Source organism: Eumetopias jubatus, unplaced genomic scaffold, assembly GCF_037043125.1.
Source record: "Eumetopias jubatus isolate StellerSeaLion01/CBP00866 unplaced genomic scaffold, mEumJub1_p1.0 scaffold_5, whole genome shotgun sequence".
NCBI lineage: Eukaryota > Metazoa > Chordata > Mammalia > Carnivora > Otariidae > Eumetopias > Eumetopias jubatus.
The window spans coordinates 7652621-7673167 of NW_028274811.1; positions in this window are offsets into that span (position 1 = coordinate 7652621).

Here is a 20547-nt window from a genome sequence, read left to right on the forward strand (position 1 = left end):
AGCATGCAAAGCAAACAAAATAAATGGGATTGGAGACTCCAAGAATCTACACTAAAATGCCAGCCATGGGAAGCAGACAGTGGTAGGGGAGTGTGGAGTGACCAGAAAAGGACAGAGAGAGTGTTGGGTCTGGGCCTGAGTCTTGAGGAGTGGATATTGCACAGATTAGCTGGGAAAAAGAGAGTCAGGGGAGCCTAGGAGGGAGAAGGGCTTTCATGGCTCTCAAGGATTATGATGATTCATTTAAGGCAAAGGAAGATTATTTACAGTCTCTGTATTGAGATGTGTGGTCATACATGCTCTCCCACCAGGCCCTACCCTCCCATATTTGAAAACTTCTGTTCTTCAATTAAAGTAATTCCTCCTCTGTGAAATCTTCCGTGATTATGACAACCAGAGTTTACTTTAACTTCCACTTTCCCGGTTTACCTACAAGTGCATGTGTAAAAGGATTTTCAGGTGGCAGAGGGTTTCCATTTTGCCAATTCTGGTTTATTCATTTATTTTTAAAAATTGAGATATAATTGACATGTAACATTCTATTCCTTTCAGGTGTACCACGGAGTGATATATGTATATATAGCGAAATAATCACCACTTAAATCTGGTTCACATCTCTCCCCACAGTTACACGTTTCTTTGTGAATAGAACTTTCAAGATGTTGTGTTGTAGCAATGTTCCTATATACAGTAAAAGATGATTAACACTAATCACCATTAATTATAGTCCTCATGAAATCAGTTTTATACATTATGCACAAATTAACTTCTGTCTTTAAGGTACATATGTTTGTTAAGTGTTGAAGCATTGTTCACAACTTAGCTTCTGTCTTTAAGGCACATGTGTTTGTTAAGGGCAGAAGCAGGCCGTTGGTTCTCTTCTCATTCAGAATCGTTTTGGCTTGTGGTAGCTTTTTACCTTCAGTGAAAATAACCCTCTGGTACCTGGCATGGTCCTTCACACATGGGTAAGAGCATCGTCAGCAGATAATGGCAGGGCTTGGTCCCTGTGGAAGCAGGCAGCTGCTGAGCAGAGAGGCATGGGGTGATGAAAACTAAGGCAGAATGATCACTCTGATTGTGAAGCAAGATTTGAGGCTGGCAAGCCCTGCAGTTCTTACTGTGAAAAGGAGGGTGACCTGAAAGCCACTGCTGAGTGACTGTGAGTCTGGCAAAGAAGAGAATGAGTCTGGGCTCTCTGACAAAGTTTATTCTAGACTGATAATCAATCCTTGGTTTGCTTGCATAGTAGGGAATTACGAGTCCAGCAAAGAAAGTGTATGCTCATTTACTCCATAAGTATTTCTTTAATAGTGTCTACGTTGGCCAAGAATGCATTAGGCTGTAGAATGCAAGGGATAGGTCCAGAATCCAGATCCTGACATACCCACAGGAACCTCAAACCCAGAGGCACAGATTCAAATTTGAGCCTTGTCTGTATCACATTGGAGAACATGCACTGGTTTATTCATCTCTGTATCCGTGTTCACCACAGTTGTGAGTATGTGTTGTACACCAAGTGTTGGCATTGTGAGCTCAGTTCTCTTAGTCTGGGAGAATGCCCAGAATGAGTTGGGAGGGGACGGAGTTTGCTGTTGAGTAGACGCTCAGATGCTGCAAGAGAGGCCTGGTAATATGCTGACAAGGGAGTCATGGTGTTTCTAATGGTTAGCAGAAGGGAGAATATCATGGTCAATCCCATAATTGAGGATAATTGTTATACTGCTCTATGGATGGTAGCTAGATACTGACTGTGGAGGGTCACTCAGTTGAGGGCTGACTTACCCTCACACAGTTCCAGTGGTTGTCAGCAAGATTAGATAACAACCCTCCCAAAAGCTGGTGTTACAGTGAGAAGAAATGCCAGGTTTCTATCAACCCCTTATAGGGATGACCAATAGCTTCAGGGTTGTATTATGTCCATATTGTGTATGTGACCTCTGTTATTTAACTAAAGTAAAAAAAAAAAAAAGATGTAGCTTCTAAATTAGTTTGAAAATTTATTTAAATCACTCTCCATCTTTAAATTATTGTGTTAGTATCCAGAATATATAAGTAACTTCTACAACTCAACACCCAAACATCAAATAATCAATCCCATCAAAATTTGACCAGAAGACAAAAAAAGATATTTTACAAAGAAGCCATCCAGATGGCAAACAGACACATGAAAAGATGTTTACCATCACTCATCATCAGGGAAATACACATCAAATCCACATTGAGATACTACCTCACACTTCTCAGAACAGCTAAAACAAACAGCACAGGAAACAACTGATGTTGGCAAGGATTTGGAGAAAGTGGAACATTCTTACACTCCTGATGGGATTGCAAACTGGTGTAGCCACTTTGGAAAACAGTATGGAGGCTTCTCAAAAGTTAATAATAGTACTACCATAAAATGCAGTCTTCACACTACTGGGTATTTACCTAAAAAAATACAAAAAAAAAAAAAAAAATCAAAGGGTTACATGCACCCAAATGTTTATAGCAGCATTATCTTTTTTCTTGGAGGATTTTTCTTATCTGCAATAGCCAGATTATGGAATCAGGTTTTATATCCATCAAATGATGAATGGATAAGGAAGAGGTGGTATATTTACACAATGGAATATTACTCAGCCATCAGGAAGAATGAAATCTTGCCATTTGCAGTGGCATGGATGGATCTAGAGAATATAATGCTGAGCCAAATAATTCAGAGAAGGAAAAATACCCTATGATTTCACTCATATGGCGAATATAAGAAAGAAAACAAACAAGCAAAGAAAATGAGAGACACAATCCAAGAAACAGACTGAACTAGAGAACAAACAGATGGTTCCCAGAGGGCAGGTGAGTGGGAGATGGGAGAAAGAGAAAAGAGATGAAGAGCACACTTCTGATGAGCAGTGAGTAAGGAACAGAATTACCGAATCACTGTACTGTACCACTGAAAGTAATGTAACACTTAATGCAAAGGCTTATGGCTGACATTTCAATTCAATTCCGTGCAGGGCCATTACCAGGTTGGTGGCACTTTACCCGTTTGTTTTCAAAGGTCGGACTAGATGTAATTAAAACAGCCAGAGGTTTTATGTGGCTGTATTTACATCTAGCCAGATTACATCTGAAAAACATTTAGAAACCAATAGGAAAATTGAGTTAGAGACCGGTTTGAGGCACAAATCCAGCCCCTGTCTGTTCCTGAACCATGTATCCCAACCTATAAGTAGAGTGTGCCTGGTTGTGTTAGGGATGCTGAGCAAACACTGGGGTGCTGTCGAGGCTTCCTCCTTGTAGGCTTCAAGGGTCTGGCACCTCGCTGTCTATGGGGACTGACTGGGTAGTGGAGCAGGTGACATGGCCTGAGTTCAAGACAGCAGAGCATCCCGGGCTTGTGGAGCTTCTCTGCACATCTATAGGGCATGGGTGATGGATCTCTGCCTTGGGGACATTGAGTTCTTTGTTGCCAGGACTAAGATCTTTTCCCACTGAACAAACTCAGAAATCCAGTGGTTAAAATGTATGTGCAGAGTTAAGATGGTAGAGGTGAAGGGGGGGCCCTAAGTTTGTCTGGTTCCTTGAATACAACTAGAAGTTTATCAAATCATTCTCAAGACCTGAGATATCAATCAGAGATGGGGCAAAACAAGTGCTGCAAGTCTACAAATAGAAAAGCAATCACGGTTTGAAATTGAGGAGGTTGGGAGACTTGAATCCAGTGTGATATAGCTGAGGATATGGTGGAGGGGAGGGAGACTACTAGAGGAGACTACTGCAAAGTATCATAACCAGCAGAGCACAAAATCAGAACTTTTACGTGTTGGCTACATGAGGGAAGTTCTTGGCTTAAAGGTGCTCAGGTGGTGAAGCAAGTAGGAATCCCAGGTGTAACAGCTTACCCTTAGGATCCCTGGGGTGACAAGAACAGGTGGTGCCTTGGTGCAGCAGAGTTCCCAGGCACAGGAGGCAAAAAGCTGGCTGAACCAGGGAGCCTAGGGGCCTGTTTTCTGCTCTGTGTTGTCAAAGACTGAATGGCTGCATGGTCATCCAATCACTCTCCTGGCAGAGGCTCAGAAAATGTAGAAGCCTGACAAGACCCCCTCCCTCCCTCGGAACAGAAAGGGTCCGCACCCAAGGAGTCTATCAGATTTGAGGTAAACTCATTTCTTCACCTAAAATTTTTTAAAAAAATCTTGCACAAAGGCAGGGTTGAACACAGACTTCTGCTGAATGGCAGGGAGACAAGAATGATTGCTTTTCAGAGAGGGCTCACAGAAGAGTGGGAGTATGAATTTTCAGCACCAGGGTGAGAGAGGGGGCCATGCCACATTCATCCTGCCCAACAGAGCTGAAAGCCTATAGGGAGCAAAACAGCAACACCTACTGGAGGCTGCAGCAGTTTACACCTAGGATTGCCTCCCTGTGCATTGGAGGGATTGTTCCCCTAGGACAAGTCCACCTCAAAATTAGCTGTTGTTGTTATTGCTCTTTCATGTCTTTCCTTTTTCTGGATCAAATGAGGAGCTGGAGAATTCTTCCCAAAAGAAAGAAGAGGAAGTAGTACTCACTGGTAGGGATTTAATCAATATATAATATTGTACGATCTCTGAAATAGAATTGAAAACAATGCTTATAAACATATTAGCTGGGCTTCAAACTAGCATTGAAAGTACTAGAAATTCCCTTACTGTAGACATAAAAGTACAAAAATCTACGAGGCCAACATTGAAAATGTTGTTCCTGAGATGGAGTCTAAGTTGAGGCTATACAAGGTGGATGAATAAGGCAGAAGAATGAATCAGTGATATAGAAGATGAAATCATGGAAAATAAGAAAGCTGAAGAGAGAAAGAAAACTATTAGATCCCGAAGGGATACTGAGTACTCTGCAAGTCCATGAAGTGAACTGACATCCGTATTATACGTGTCCTAGGAGATGAGCACCCCGAGAAAGAGGCAGAAGGTTTATTTGACCAAATTATAGGAGAGAACTTCCCTAATCTGGGGAAGAAGACAGGCATTCAAGGTCAGAAGGCACAGGAACCCCTCTCCAAATCAATAAATGTAGGTCAACACCTCAATATAAAGTTTGCAAACTGCAAAGATAAAGAGAAAATCCTGAAAGCAGCTCAGGACAAGAGGTCCTTCACTTCCAAGGGTAGACCCATGAGGCTGGCAGCAGACCTGCACAGAGAGAGCTAGCAGGCGAGAAAGGACTGGTATGGTGTATTCAGTGTGCTAAATGGGAAACATATGCAGCCAAGAATAGTGTATCCGGCAAGGCTGTCTTTCAGAATAGGAGATATAAAGAGCCCCCACGATAAACAAAAACAAAAGGAATTTGTGAACACTAAACCAGCCCTGGAAGAAATATTAAAGGGTTTCCTTTGAGTGGAAAGGGCACCCAAAAGTAGTAAAGACCAAAAACGAACAGAGACAATCTACAGAAACAGTTGTAGGTAATATAATAGCACTATCTTCATGCCTTTCAGTAATTACTAGGAATGTAAACGGATAAAATGCTCCAGTCAACAGATATGTGGTATCAGAATGGATAAAAAACAAGGCCCATCAATATGCTGTCTACAGAAGACTCATTTTAAACGCGAACACCACCAGATGAATGTGATGGGTGGAGAACCACTCATCATGTTAGTGGACATGAGAAGAAAGGTGGAGTAGCCATCCTTATATTAGACACACTAGATTCTAAACCAGACTGTAATAATGATAAAGAGGACAGTATATCATAATAAGGGGGTCTAGACCACAAAAAGATCTAACAATTTTAAATATTGATGCCCCTAACATGGGAACACCAAAATATATATACAATTAATAACAAAATTAAAGAAACACTTTGGAAATAATACAATAATAGGAGGGGACTTTAACACCCCACTCACAGAAATGCACACATCATCTAAGCCGATCACCAAGGAAACAGGGCTTTGCATGACATACTGGACCAGATGGACTTAACAGAAATTTTGAGAGTATTTCATCCTCATACAATTAGTAGCAGTAGTAGTAGTAGTAGTAGCAGTAGTAGTAGTAGCAGTAGTAGTAGTAGCAGTAGTAGTAGTAGTAGTAGCAGTAGTAGCAGTAGTAGTAGTAGTAGTAGTAGCAGTAGTAGCAGTAATAGTAGTAGTAGTAGTAGTAGCAGTAGTAGTAGCAGTAGTAGCAGTAGTAGTTGTAGTAGTATTTCAACTGCTGAGCGAGGTCAGACAGCTTTTGGTCTCAGGGCATGTGTTTCAAGGACTGACACTGTGTCAACGATGTGGTGAGTCCATCTCCCAGTACTTACTTGTTTCATAAAATTCCCTCTCTGCCAGGAGTCTGGAGACATTGTACACATTTTGCAAATTTGGGTCAGATAGATATTCAAGTCATTCATGGTTCCTGTGCTGAGCTGTGTTGGAGGGCTCCAGAGTAGTAGTATGCACAGTGAACCCTCAGGAAGTGGACTCAGTGTTCCTGTGCTGAGCTGTATTGAGAACCCAGAGGTGTGGGGCCCAGGTGGTAGAGAATTCATGGTGCTCTGATTTCTAGTGTCCAACTCCCGTATGAAAAATGGGAATGTGTCCCTGAGCAGCCAGGCCATACTCACAGTGCGAAACTGGTCTAGGAGTTGCCAGGTGCATGACAGGAGGTGTGGGCAGGAGGCTTGCCATGGGCAGAGAAGAGAAGTGGGCAGAGAATTTGAGGAATAGCAGGAAGAGCTGTGGCTGAGGGCCATTTCTGTCCTTAGTGCAGCTTCAGTCTTCGCCATGCTTTATAACAGCACTGGGGCATCCCAATGCCTTCTTGTGATGTCACAACTATGTCCTGGTCAATCACCGGGACATTCTCAGGTTGGCCCCATGTGGGTGGCCAGTCACCAGGAAGGTCAGATTGCCAATGACCTATGGCTGTCTCAGTGACCCTGCTGACATTGTCAGGAAACCACGTTTTAAAAGAAAGCAGGTTAACTTTCCTTCAAGATGAAAAATTCATATTTGGGATGTATTCATAGTGAAGTTCATGGTGAGGCAGAAAGGCTTAGCTAGTAGAAAGCTAAATGTGTCACTCAGGGTCACCATTCACTAAATGCTGACACCGATATTAATGAAGACATGGGCCATTAGACCTCAGGAAACGTCACACTTCAGGGGTAAGTCGACAACATGGCACTCGAGGAGATGCTACTCTCCCTTTTTCCATCAGATCTTAAGTATAAGTGTAGAAAATGGTAGATCTTATGTTTGGTTCATCTTCGCACAATAAACCTAAACCTAGAAAGGATAAAGCTTTGTCACAAGTCTGCTTGACAAAACGATATTCAGCTCTCATAGAAATGAGATGACAAAATCCAGCCTGTCATTAAGTTCACAGTCTTCATGTCCAGAATCCAGTGAGAAAGTTCTAGGGGGAGGAGTTAAGTTTTATCTCCTCCCTTGAATACAGCTACATAGTTATCAGATCATTCTTAACACCCAGGAAATCAATCAAGTATCTGAGAAAACAGATGCTGCAAGTCTACAAGTAGAAACGTGACCACCATTTGGAAGGTAGGGGGTGTGGAGACGTGAATCTCATGTGATATAGCTGAGGATACAGCTGAGGGGAGGGAGTCGGCTTGAGGAGGATACTGCAAAGTTTTATCAGCAGCGGAGCACAAAATGGTAACATTTAGAAGTTTGCTATTTTGGGTGTGTTCCCGGCTTAAAGGTGCTTAGTTGGGGAAGCTAGGTGGAATTCTGGGTCTGACAAAGTGGTCTCAGGATCCCTGGAGTCTCAAGAAAATGGGAGGTGCCTCAGTGGGACAGAGTTCCCAGACTTCCAAAAGTTAAAAATAGAGCTACCTTATGACCCAGCTTTAGGAACGGGAAACCTGCCTGAGAACAGTGAGTCTAGGTGCTCTCTTTCTGCTCTGTGTTGCCTTAAACTGCTATCCGCTGCATAGTTGTGCAATTGCTTTCCTGACATAGGGCGGCAAAAGGCAGCAGCATGGGAGATCCTCCATGAGAGGAACCACACGGTTCCATGCTGAACATTTGGAGTTTGGGAACTCAGTCCCACGCCTGAGCTAAAAACGCTTGGATACAGGCAGGGTGAACATAGGGTTTTGACAGTAACCGGGGAAACAGAGAGATTGATTACAAAGAATGAGAGTTGGACTTCTTTGCTGATTTGGATGCCTTATATTTCTTTTTGTTGTCTGATTGCTGAGGCTAGGACTTCCTGTACTACGTTGAACAGCAGTGGTGAGAGTGGACATACCTGCCGTGTTCTTGGACATAGGGGAAAATATCTGTTTTTCCCTTTTGAAGGTGATATTTACTTTGGGTCTTTCCTATATGGCCTTTATGATGTTATGTTCCCTCTGTCTCTATATGGAGGAGTTTTTATTTGTTTGGTTTTGTTTTAAGAAAGGATGCTGTATTTTGTGGAATGCTTTTTCTGCATCTCTTGAGGGTCCTGTGGTTCTTGTCCTTTATTTTTAATGTGGTGTTTCGCAGTGATTTGCAGAGGTTGAACCACCCTTGCAGCCCAGGAATAAATTCCACTTGGCCATGGTAAATAATCTTTTAAATGTGTTGGATCCTATTGGCAGATTCTTGGTGAGAATATATGCACCCTGTTCAACAGGGATATTGGTCTGTAATTCTTTTTAGTGGCAGTGCTTGTCTGGTTTTGGGATCAAGGTAATGCTGGCCTCATAGAATGAGTTTGGTATTTTCCTTCCATTTCTATTCTTTCTGAAATAGTTTCAGAAATATAGGTATTAATTCTTCTTTAAATGTTTGATAGAATTCCCCTAGGAAGCCATCTGGCCCTGGACACTCGTGTGTTGGGAGACTTTTGATTATTAATTGAATATTTTTTACTGGTTTTGGGTCTGTTCAGGTTTTCTATAACTTTCTGATTCAGTTTTGGTAGTTTATATGTTTCTAGGAAGGTATCCATTTCTTCCAGATTGCCCAATTTGTTGATATATAATTGCTCATATTTTCTTATAACTGTTTGAATTTATTCAGTGTTCATTTTGATCTCTCCTCTTTCATGTAGGTGTTTATTTATTTGGATCCTTTCTCTTTTCTTTTTGACATGTCTGACTTGAGCTTTATCAATCTTATTAATTCTTTCAAAGAACCAGCTCCTAATTTCATTGATCTGTCCTACTGTTTTTTGTTTTGTTTTAATTTCTTCATCATTGATTTCTGTGCTAATGTTTATTATTTCTCATTTCCTGCTGGGTTTAGACTTTATTTCTTATTCTTCCTCCATGTTCTTTGGGTGTAAGCTTGGGTTGTGCATTTGATACTTTTCTTGTTTCTTGAGGGAGGCCTGTGTTGTTATATACTTCCCTCAAGAACTGTCATTGCCGCATCCCAATCATTCTCACCTCTCATGGTTTCCTCTCCATTTTCTTCCATATTTTCATTTTCTTCCACGTATTTTTTTAATTCTTTAATTGTGTTTGACCCATTAATTCTGCAGTAGGATGCTTTTTAACCTCCATGTGTTTGTGGTCCTTCTAATTTTTGTGTGTTTGACTTCAAGTTTCATCGCATTATGGTCTGAAAATATGCATGGCACGATCTCAATCTTTTTCAAGAAGTTGAGGCCTGATTTATGACCCAGTGTGTAATCCATTCTGGAGATTGTTCCATGTGTACACAAGAAGAATGTACTTTCTGCTGCTTTAGGATGAAATGCTCTGAATATATCTACTACGTGCAGCTGGTCCAGTGTGTCATTCAAAGCACTTGTTTCCTTGGTTACCTTCTGCTGAGATAATTCATCCATTGCTATGAGTGGGGTGTTAATGTCCACTAGTATTATTGTATTATCAGTGAGGTTCTCTAAGGGTATTATTAATTAACTTATACATTTGACTGCTCCTCAGTTATGGTCATAAATATTTACATTTGTTAGATCTTCTGGTTGGATAGACCCCTTTAGGGTGATATATTGTCCTTCTACATATCTTATAGTCTTTCTTTTAAAATCTGTTTTTCCTGGCATAAGGACACCAGCTTTCTTTTGATGTCCATTAGCATGATAATTGGTTCCAACCCCCTCATTTTTTTAAATTTTTATTGCAATGTTAATCACCATACATCATTAGTTTTTTTTTTTTAAGGTTTTATTTATTTATTGGACAGAGAGAGACAGTGAGAGCAGGAACACAAGCAGGGGGAGTGGGAGAGGGAGAAGCAGGCTTCCTGCTGAGCAGGGAGCCTGATGTGGGACTCGATCCCAGGACCCTGGGATCATGACCTGAGCCGAAGGCAGACGCTTAACGACTGAGCCACCCAGGCGCCCCATCATTAGTTTTTGATGTAGTGTTCCATGATTCATTGTTCGTGCATAACACCCAGTGCTCCACGCAGAACGTGCCCTCTTTAATACCCATCACCAGGCTAACCCATCCCCCCAACACCCTCCCCTCTAGAAACCTCAGTTTGTTTTTCAGAGTCCATTGTCTCTCACGGATCGTCTCCCCTCCTACTTACTCCCCTTCATTCTTCCCCTCCTGCTATCTTCTTCTTTTTTTTTTTTCTTAACATATATTGCATTATTTGTTTCAGAAGTACCGATCTGTGATTCAACAGTCTTGCACAATTCACAGCGCTCACCATAGCACATACACTCCACAATATCTGTCACCAGCCACCCCATCCCTCTCACCCCCCACCACTCCAGCAACCCTCAGTTTGTTTCCCGATGTTAAAAATTCCTCATATCAGCGAGGTCATATGATACATGTCTTTCTCTGATTGACTTATTTCACTCAGCATAACACCCTCCAGTTCCATCCATGTCATTGCAAATGGCAAGATCTCATTTCTTTTGATGGCTGCATAATATTCCATTGTGTATAGATACCACATTTCTTTATCCATTCATCTGGTGAAGGACATCTTGGCTCTATCCACAGTTTGGCTATTGTGGACATTGCTGCTATAAACATTGGGGTGCACGTACCCCTTCGGATCCCTACATTTGTATCTTTGGGGTAAATACCCAGTAGTGCAATTGCTGGGTCGTAAGGTAGCTCTATTTTCAACTGTTTGAGGAACCTCCATACTGTTTTCCAGAGTAGTTGCACCAGCTTGCATTCTCACCAACAATGTAGGAGGGTTCCCCTTTCTCCACATCCCCGCCAACATCTGTCGTTTCCTGACATGTTAATTCTAGCCATTCTGACGGGTGTGAGGTGGTATCTCATTGAGGTTTTGATTTGTATTTCCCTGATGCCGAGCGATGTTGAGCACTTTTACATGTGTCTGTTGGCCATTTGGACGTCTTCTTTGGGAAAATGTCTGTTCATGTCTTCTGCCCATTTCTTGATTGGATTATTTGTTCTTTGGGTGTTGAGTTTGATAAGATCTTTATAGATTTTGGATACTAGCCCTTTATCTGATATGTCATTTGCAAATATTTTCTCCCATTCTGTCGGTTGTCTTTTGGTTTTATGGACTATTTCTTTTGCTGTGCAAAAGCTTTTTATCTTGATGAAATCCCAATAGTTCATTTTTGCCCTTGCCTCCCTTGCCTTTGGCGATGTTTCTAGGAAGAAGTTGCTGCAGCTGAGGTCGTAGAGGTTGTTACCTGTGTTCTCCTTTAGAATTTTGATGGACTCCTGTCTAACTTTTAGGTTTTTCAACCATTTGGAGTCTATTTTTGTGTGTGGTGTAAGGAAATGGTCCAGTTTCATTCTTCTGCATGTGGCTGTCCAATTTTCCCAACACCATTTGTTGAAGAGACTGTCTTTATTCCATTGGACATTCTTTCATGCTTTGTCAAAGATGAGTTGACCATAGAGTTGAGGGTCCATTTCTGGGCTCTCAATTCTGTTCCATTGATCTATGTGTCTGTTTTTGTGGCAGTACCATACTGTCTTAATGATGACAGCTTTGTAATAGAGCCGGAAGTCTGGAATTGTGATGCCGCCAGCTTTGCTTGACTTTTTCAATATTCCTCTGGCTATTCGGGGTCTCTTCTGGTTCCATACAGATTTTAGGATTATTTGTTCCATTTCTTTGAAAAAAGTGGATGGTATTTTGATGGGGATTGCATTGAATGTGTAGATAGCTCTAGGTAGCATTGACGTCTTCACAATGTTTGTTCTTCCAATCCATGAGCATGGAACGTTTTTCCCTTTCTTTGTGTCTTCTTCAATTTCTTTTACGAGTATTTTATAGTTTTCTGAGTACAGATCCTTTGCCTCTTTGGTTAAATTTATTCCTAGGTAACTTATGGTTTTGTGTGCAATTGTAAATAGGATTGACTCCTTGATTTGTCTCTCTTCTGTCTTGTTGTTGGTGTATAGGAATGCCACTGATTTCTGTGCATTGATTTTATAGCCTGCTACTTAACTGAATTCGTGTATGAGTTCTAGCAGTCTTGGGGTGGAGTCTTTTGGGTTTTCCACATACAGTATCCTATCATCTGCAAAGAGTGAGAGTTTGACTTCTTCTTTGCCGATTTGGATGCCTTTGATTTCTTTTTGTTGTCTGATTGCTGTGGCTAGGACTTCTAATACTATGTTGAATAGCAGTGGTGAGAGTGGACATCCCTGCCGCGTTCCTGACCTTAGGGGAAAAGCTCTCAGCATTTCCCCATTGAGAATGATATTCGCTGTAGGTTTTTCATAGATGGCTTTTATGATATTGAGGTATGTACCCTCTATCCCTATACTCTGAAGAGTTTTGATCAAGAAAGGATGCTGTACTTTGTCAAACGCTTTTTCTGAATCTATTGAGAGGATCATATGACTCTTGTTCTTTCTTTTGTTAATGTATTGTATCACGTTGATTGATTTGCGGATGTTGAACCAACCTTGCAGCCCAGGGAGAAATCCCACTTGATCATGGTGAATAATCCTTTTCATGTACTTTTGGATTCTATTGGCTAGTATTTTGGTGAGAAATTTTGCATCCATGTTCATCAAGGAATTGGTCTGTTATTCTCCTTTTTGATGGGGTCTTTGTCTGGTTTTGGGATCAAGGTAATGGTGGCCTCATAAAATGAGTTTGGAAGTTTTCCTTCCATTTCTATTTTTTGGAACAGTTTCAGGAGAATAGGTATTAATTCTTCTTTAAATGCTTGATAGAATTCCCCTGGGAAGCCAACTGACCCTGGGCTTTTGTTTGTTGGGGGATTTTTGATGACTGCTTCAATTTCCTTAGTGGTTATAGGTCTGTTCAGGTTTTCTGTTTCTTCTTTGTTCAGCTTTGGTAGTTGATACATCTCTAGGAATGCACCCATTTCTTCCAGGTTATCTAATTTGCTGGCATAGAGTTGTTCATAATATGTTCTTAGAATTGTTTGTATTTCTTTGTTGTTGGTTGTGATCTCTCCTCTTTCATTCATGATTTTGTTGATTTGGGTCATTTCTCTTTTCTTTTTGATAAGTCTGGCCAGCGGTTTATCAATCTTGTTAATTCTTTCAAAGAACCAGCTCCTAGTGTCGTTGATCTGTTGTACTGTTCTTTTGATTTCTATTTCATTGATTTCTGCTCTGATCTTTATTATTTCTCTTCTCCTGTTGGGTTTAGGCTTTACTGGCTGTTCTTTCTCCAGCTCCTTTAGGTGTTAGGTTGTATATTTGAGACCTTTCTTGTTTCTTTAGAAAGGCTTGTATTGCTATATACTTTCCTCTCAGGACTGCCTTTGCTGTATCCCAAAGATTTTGAACAGTTGTGTTTACATTTTCATTGGTTTCCATGAATTTTTTAAATTCTTCTTTAATTTCCTGGTTGACCCATTCATTCTTCAGTAGGATGCTCTTTAGCCTCCATGTAGCTGAGTTCTTTCCGTCTTTCCTCTTGTGATTGAGTTGTAGTATCAAAGCCTGGGGTCTGAAAATATGCAAGGAATAATCCCAAACTTTTGGTATCAGTTGGGACCTGATTTGTGACCTAGGATATGATCAATTCTGGAGAATGTTCCATGGGCACTAGAGAAGAATGTGTATTCCGTTGCTTTGGAATGTAATGTTCTGAATATGTCTGTGAAGTCCATTTGGTCCAGTGTGTCATTTAAAGTCTTTATTTCCTTGTTGATCTTTTGCTTAGATGATCTGTCCATTTCAGTCAGGGGGGTGTTAAAGTCCCCCACTAGTATTGTATTGTTGTCAATGTGTTTCTTTGCTTTTGTTATTAATTGCCTTATAAAAGTGGCTGCTCCCATGTTAGGGGCATAGATATTTACAATTGTTAGATCTTCTTGTTGGATAGACCCTTTAAGTAAGATATAGTGTCCTTCTTCATCTCTTATTACAGTTTTTGTTTTAAAATCTAATTTGTCTGATATAAGAATTGCCACCTCAATTTTCTTTTGGTGTCCATTAGCATGGTAAATGGTTTTTCACACCCTCACTTTCAATCTGGGGGTGTCTTTGGGTCTATAATGAGTCTCTTGCAGACAGCATATTGATGAGTCTTGTTTTTTAATCCAATCTGATAGCCTGTGTCTTTTGATTGGGGCATTGAGCCCATTTACATTCTGGGTAACTATTGAAAGATATGAATTTAGTGCCATTGCATGCCTGTAAGGAGACTGTGACTGTATATTTCTGTGTTCCTTTCTGATCTATGCTGCTTTTAGGCTCTCTCTTTGCTTAGAGGTCCCCTTTCAATATTTCTTTTAGGGCTGGTTTTGTGTTTGCAAATTCCTCTAGTTTTTGTTTGTCCTGGAAGCTTTTTCCCTCTCCTTCTATTTTCAATGACAGCCTTGCTGGATATAGTATTCTTGGCTGCATATTTTTCTCGTTTATTGCTCTGAAGTTATCATGCCAGTCCTTTCTGGCCTGCCTGGTCTCTGTGGATAGGTCTGTTGCCAATCTAATGTTTCTACCATTGTAGCTTACATATCTCTTTTCCGGAGCTGCTTTCAGGATTTTCTCTTTGTCTCTGAGACTCGTAAGTTTTACTATTAGATGTCGGGGTGTTGACGTATTTTTATTGATTTTGAGAGGGCTTCTCTGTGCCTCCTGGATTTTGATGCCTGTTTCCTTCCTCACATTAGGGAAGTTCTCTGCTATAATTTGCTCCAATATTCCTTCTGCCCCTCTCTCTTTCTTCTTCTTCTGGGATCCCAATTATTCTAATGTTGTTTCATCTTATCATATCGCTTATCTCTCGAATTCTGCCCTCGTGATCCTGTAGTTGTTTCTCTCTCTTTTTCCCAGCCTCTTTATTTTCCATCATTTGGTCTTCTATATCGCTGATTCTCTCTTCTGCCTCATTTATCCTAGCAGTTAGTGCCCCCATTTTTGTTTGCACCTCATTAATAGCCTTTTTATTTCGACTTCGTTAGATTTTAGTTCTTTTATTTCTCCAGAAAGCGTTTCTCTAATAACTTCCATGCTTTTTTCAAGCCCAGCTAGTATCTTCAAAGTCATGATTCTCAACTCTAGGTCCGACATCGTACTAATGTCCATATTGAGTAGGTCCCTGGCAGACGGTACTACCTCTTGTTCTTTTTGCTGAGGTGATTTTTTCGTCTTGTCATTTTGTCCAGAGGATAACAGATAAATGAGAGAACAAAATGCTAACAGGTTAACAACGTCACCAGCAAATATATGGTATACAAATCAGAAAAGACCTGAAACCAGGCGAAAAGAAAGGGAAAGAAAGAAAAAAGAAAGAGAAAAAAAGAAAAAGAAAAAGATAAAAACAAACAAAAACAGAACAAAACAAAAAATAAAACAGAATATGATCAACTATGATCAGGCTAGTCATAGATCAGTGCCACACACCAGATTTTGGGTGTATTTTGGTCTGTTAGAAGAAAGTGCCTCCTAAAATTTTAAAGGAAGAAAGACTTATATATGTACAAAATAAGGGTTGATAGAATGAAGGGATGGAAGATGACTGTGAAGATGAAAGTTATAAAAGTTTTTATAAACGGAATTTATAAGAAATTGTTTCAAAGAAGAAAGAAGAAGATTTAAAAAAAGAAAAAAGAAAAGAAAAAGAAATGGGAGAGAATGTGATCAGGTAGGAGACTAGAACAAAGCCATACACTAGTGATTTAGGGTATATTTTCATCTGTTAGAAGAAACTGTATATTAAAATCTTAAAGAGAGAAGAACTTATATATATATATATATATATGCCCAAAATAAGGTTATCTACTATGAAGGGATAAAATAGGACTCTAAAAATGAAAAATAAAAAGTGTTTTTTTTTAAAAAAGGGATTGTTAAGATGTTGGTTGAAAAAGGGAAAAAGAAAAATTAAAAAAAAACAGTTAAAAAATTAACTTTGAAAAACTAATGAATTATAGTAAAAAAGCCATGAATTCTATGTGCAGTATTCCCCTAGCGCTGGAGTTCTCCTGTTCTCCTTGATCGGTAAACTTGGTCTTGGCTTGCTGGCTCTTCATGCTGATCTTCTGGGGGAGGGGCCTGTTGCCGTGGTTCCCAAATGTCTTTGCCGGAGGTGGAATTGCCCCGCCCTTGTCAGTCCGTGCTAAGCAAGCTGCTTGGGTTTGCTCTCAGGAGCTTTTGTTCCCTGCAAGCTCTCGGTACAGCTTTGGAGGACCAGGGTGAAAATGGTGGCCTCCCACTCTCTGCCCAGAGGAGCTGAGAACTCAGGACCCCGCTCCTCATTGCGCCCCCAGAGAAAAGCAGTCAATCATTCCCGTGTCCCTGGTCTCCAGCTGTACTCCGCGCTCACCCGGCCTATGACCAAGCGTTTCTATCTCTGGCACCCGACCCCGTGTGGAGTCTCCAAACCCAGCAGATCCCTGCGGTGTGCTCCCGCGCTGCTCCTCCTGCGGGAGGAAGGGAAGTCTCCCCAGCTCTGCTGCTTGTTGGGTCCCTGCTGGAGGCGCAGTCCCCGAGTGTCCCAGGGATCACAGTTTATGGCCACCCCAAGCTGCGAGCCCGTGCCTCGGCTCCGTCTCTGTAGCCGGCTTCCCTGCTCCGATACCTGGGAGCTCTGCTGCACTTAGGCACCACCGGTCTTTCTGTGACCCCGAGGGTCCTGAGTCCACACTGTCCCACGAGGTTTCCACCCCCCGCTTAGCCACTGGAGTGACGTCCCTCAGCGGAACCGACTTCTAAAAGTTCCAATTTTGTGCTCCACGGCTCTATCACTTGCCAGAAGCGGCCGACGGAGGCCTCCTCCCCCGCCGTCTATCCTCCTGAATATCGCCTCTGATTCACTTCTCCGCACGTCCTACCTTCCAGAAAGTGGTCGCTTTTCTGTTCAGAGTTGTTGCTACTCTCTTCTTCGATCTCCTGTTGAGTTCGTAGGCATTCAGAATGGTTTGATCCCTATTCAGCTGAATTCCTGAGACCAGACGAAATCCAGGTCTCCTACTCCTCTGCCATCTTGCTCCGCCCCCTCCAACCCCCTCATTTTAAGTCTAGAGGTGTCTTTGTATCTAAAATGAATCTCTTATAGGCAGTATATTGATGAGTCTTTTTTTTTGTATATCTTTCTTTTTTATCCATTCTGACACCGTCTATCTTTTGATTGGACCATTTTATTCACTTATATTTAGAGTAATTATTGAAAAATATGAATTTAGTGCCATTGTTTTACTTGTAAATTTGCTGTACCTGTGGATTGTCTCTGTTCCTTTCTGGTCTTTGTTACTTTCGGGATCTCTTTCTGGTCTATGTGTCCCCTTTAATATTTCTTGCAGGGCTGGGGTAGTGTACATGAATTCCTTTAATTTTGTTTGTCTGAAAGACAGCCTAGCTGGATATAGTATTCTTGGCTGCATATTTTTCCAATGTAGCACATTGAATATGCCAGTCCTTTCTGGCCTGCCAGGTCTCTGTGGACAGGTCTGCTGCCAGCCTTATCTGTCAACCTTTGTAGTTTCAGAACATCTTGTCCCAAGCTGCTTTTAGGATTTTCTCTTTATCTTTGAAATTTGCAAGTTTCACTATAGTATGTCGTGGTATTGCCTTATTTTTGTTGATTTTGAGGGGCGTTCTCTGTGTCTCTTGGCCTTGAATGCCTGTTTCCTTTCTTGGTTTAAAGATGTTCTGAACTTTAATTTGTTCAAATAAACCTTCTGCCCCCTTTGCCTACTCCTCTTCTGGGACTCCTACAATACAGATATTATTTCACTTATGGAGTTTCTGGGTTCCCTATGTCTACCTTCATGATCTAATTGTTGTCTTTCCTATTTCAGTCTTGAGAGTATGCATGTTCAGCTTCCTTATTTTCCATAACTTTGTCTTCTATATCACTGATTTCCTCTTCTGTTCATTCATCCTCGTTTTTATGGCTGCACTTGGGATGGCATCTCAGTAATAGCATTTTTATTTTCGGCCTGACTAGATCTTAGAATTTTATATCTATCTACAGTATAGGATTCTCTTGCATCTTCTATCCTTTTTTCAATTCCAGCTAGTATATTTATAATCTTGGTTTGGAGTTCTAGTTCTGATATCTTATATCTGTATTGATTAAATCTGTGGCTATGAGTACTACCTCCTTTCTCTTGTGTTAAACTCCTCCATCTCCTCAAATTCACAGCCGAAACTTATATCTAAAGGACATAGAAAAGGAACAGCACATAAAGCCTATAGCAAGCAGAAGAAGGGGAATCATAAGGTTTGGATCACAGATATATGATATAGAGAAAAAGAAAACAAACAGTAGAACAGGTCAATGAAACTAAGCTGGTTCTTTCAAAGAATTAATAAAACAGATAAACACCGAGGCAGAATTCTCAAAATGAAACGACAAAGGAATCAAATAAACAAAATCATGAATGAAAGAGGAGAGATCACAAACAACACTACAAAATTTAATTTTCCAGTTAAGAAATGGGCGGAAGATATGAGCAGACATTCTTCCAAAGAAAACATACAGAGAGCTAACAGACAGATGAAAATACTCTCAACAGCATTGAACTTCATGTAAATGCAAGTCAAAATCAAGATGCAATACCACCTCACAACTGTCAGAATGGCTAAAATTTAGAAAACAGGAAACAACAGATGTTGGCGATGACATGGAGCTAGAGGAAACCCTGACACTCTCTGTGGGAATGCAAACTGGTGCAGCTACTCTGGAAAACAGAATGGAGGTGCGACAAAAAGTTAAGAATTGAACTACCCAATGACACAGCAATTGTACTGGTAGGTATTTAGCTGAAGGACACAAAAATACTTATTCCTAAGGGTACATGCATCCCAATGTTTATAGTAGTATTATCAACAATAGTGACATTATAGAAAGAGACCAAATGTTTATCAACTGATAAATATATAAAGATGTTGTATATATATAATGGAATATAACACATTCACCAAAAGAATGAAATCTTGCCATTTCCTATGAAGTCAACAGAACATGAGTGTGTTATGCTAATGAAATTATGTCAGTCAGAGAAAGGCAAATACCATATGATGTCACTCATATATGAATTTAAAAACAAAACAGGTAAACAGAGGGGTATTAAATAACAGCACAAACATCAACAACAACAACAGCAAAAGGGAAGCAAGCCATAAGGAACTGCTAAATATAGAAAACAAACAGTGTTGATGGAGGGATTTAGAGGAGGGATGTGCTAAATTTCTTATTGGAATATATGTGTTGTGATGAGCTCTGGGTGTTATATGTAAGTGATGAATCATTAAATTCTACACCTGAAATCAATTTCACCATATACGTTACCTAACTAGAATTTAAATAAAAATTTGGAATAAAAATTAAAAAAAAAACTTTGCACGTAATGAACATGTATAGACTTATTCCAATATCATTAGCACACACATTATTTCATACTTATATGGAGTATACACCAAAATAGATCATATTCTGAGCTGCAAAATACACCTTTACAAAAGTAATAGAAGTCATATAATGTCTGTTGGCGAACATAGAGGAATGAACCTAGAAATCAATATCAGAAAGCTAAATTAAACATTCTATCATATGTGGGGATTAAACAGATGTCTAAATAACATGGGGAAACACATGAATCTCAAGAAACACTTTATTTTTCTAAAGTTTACTTATTTATAATCTCTACAACCAACATAGGGATTGAACTCACCACCCCAAGATCAAGAGCCACATCCTCTTCTGACTGAGCCAGCCGGTTGCCTCTAAAATGTTGAATTACATAAAAATAATACAAAACTTAGTGAATTTTATGGGATGCAGAGTCACAGTGCTTACTTGGAAATGTGTTGTGTTGAATGCATGTATGAAGGAAGAAAATTCTAATATCAATAAAAATTCTAATATCAATAATTTACATTCTCATCTCAGGAAATATAAATGCTAGATCAAATTAAGTACATTGTGATAAAAAAGAAGAAAAGAAGATAGGAATAATAAAAATTAGAGGAGAAATCATGAAATCAATACAGAAAACCAATAAAATGCAAAAAAATATTCTATGAAATTAGGTGATTGGGATTAAGGAGTGCACTTGTTGGGATGAGCGCTAGGTGATTTATGGAAGTGTTGAATCACAATATTGTAAACCTAAAAATAATACTACACTATATGTTAACTGAGTAGAATTTAAATAAATACTTACAAGAATGATTAATAAAATTAATAAAACTCTAATCAGGCTA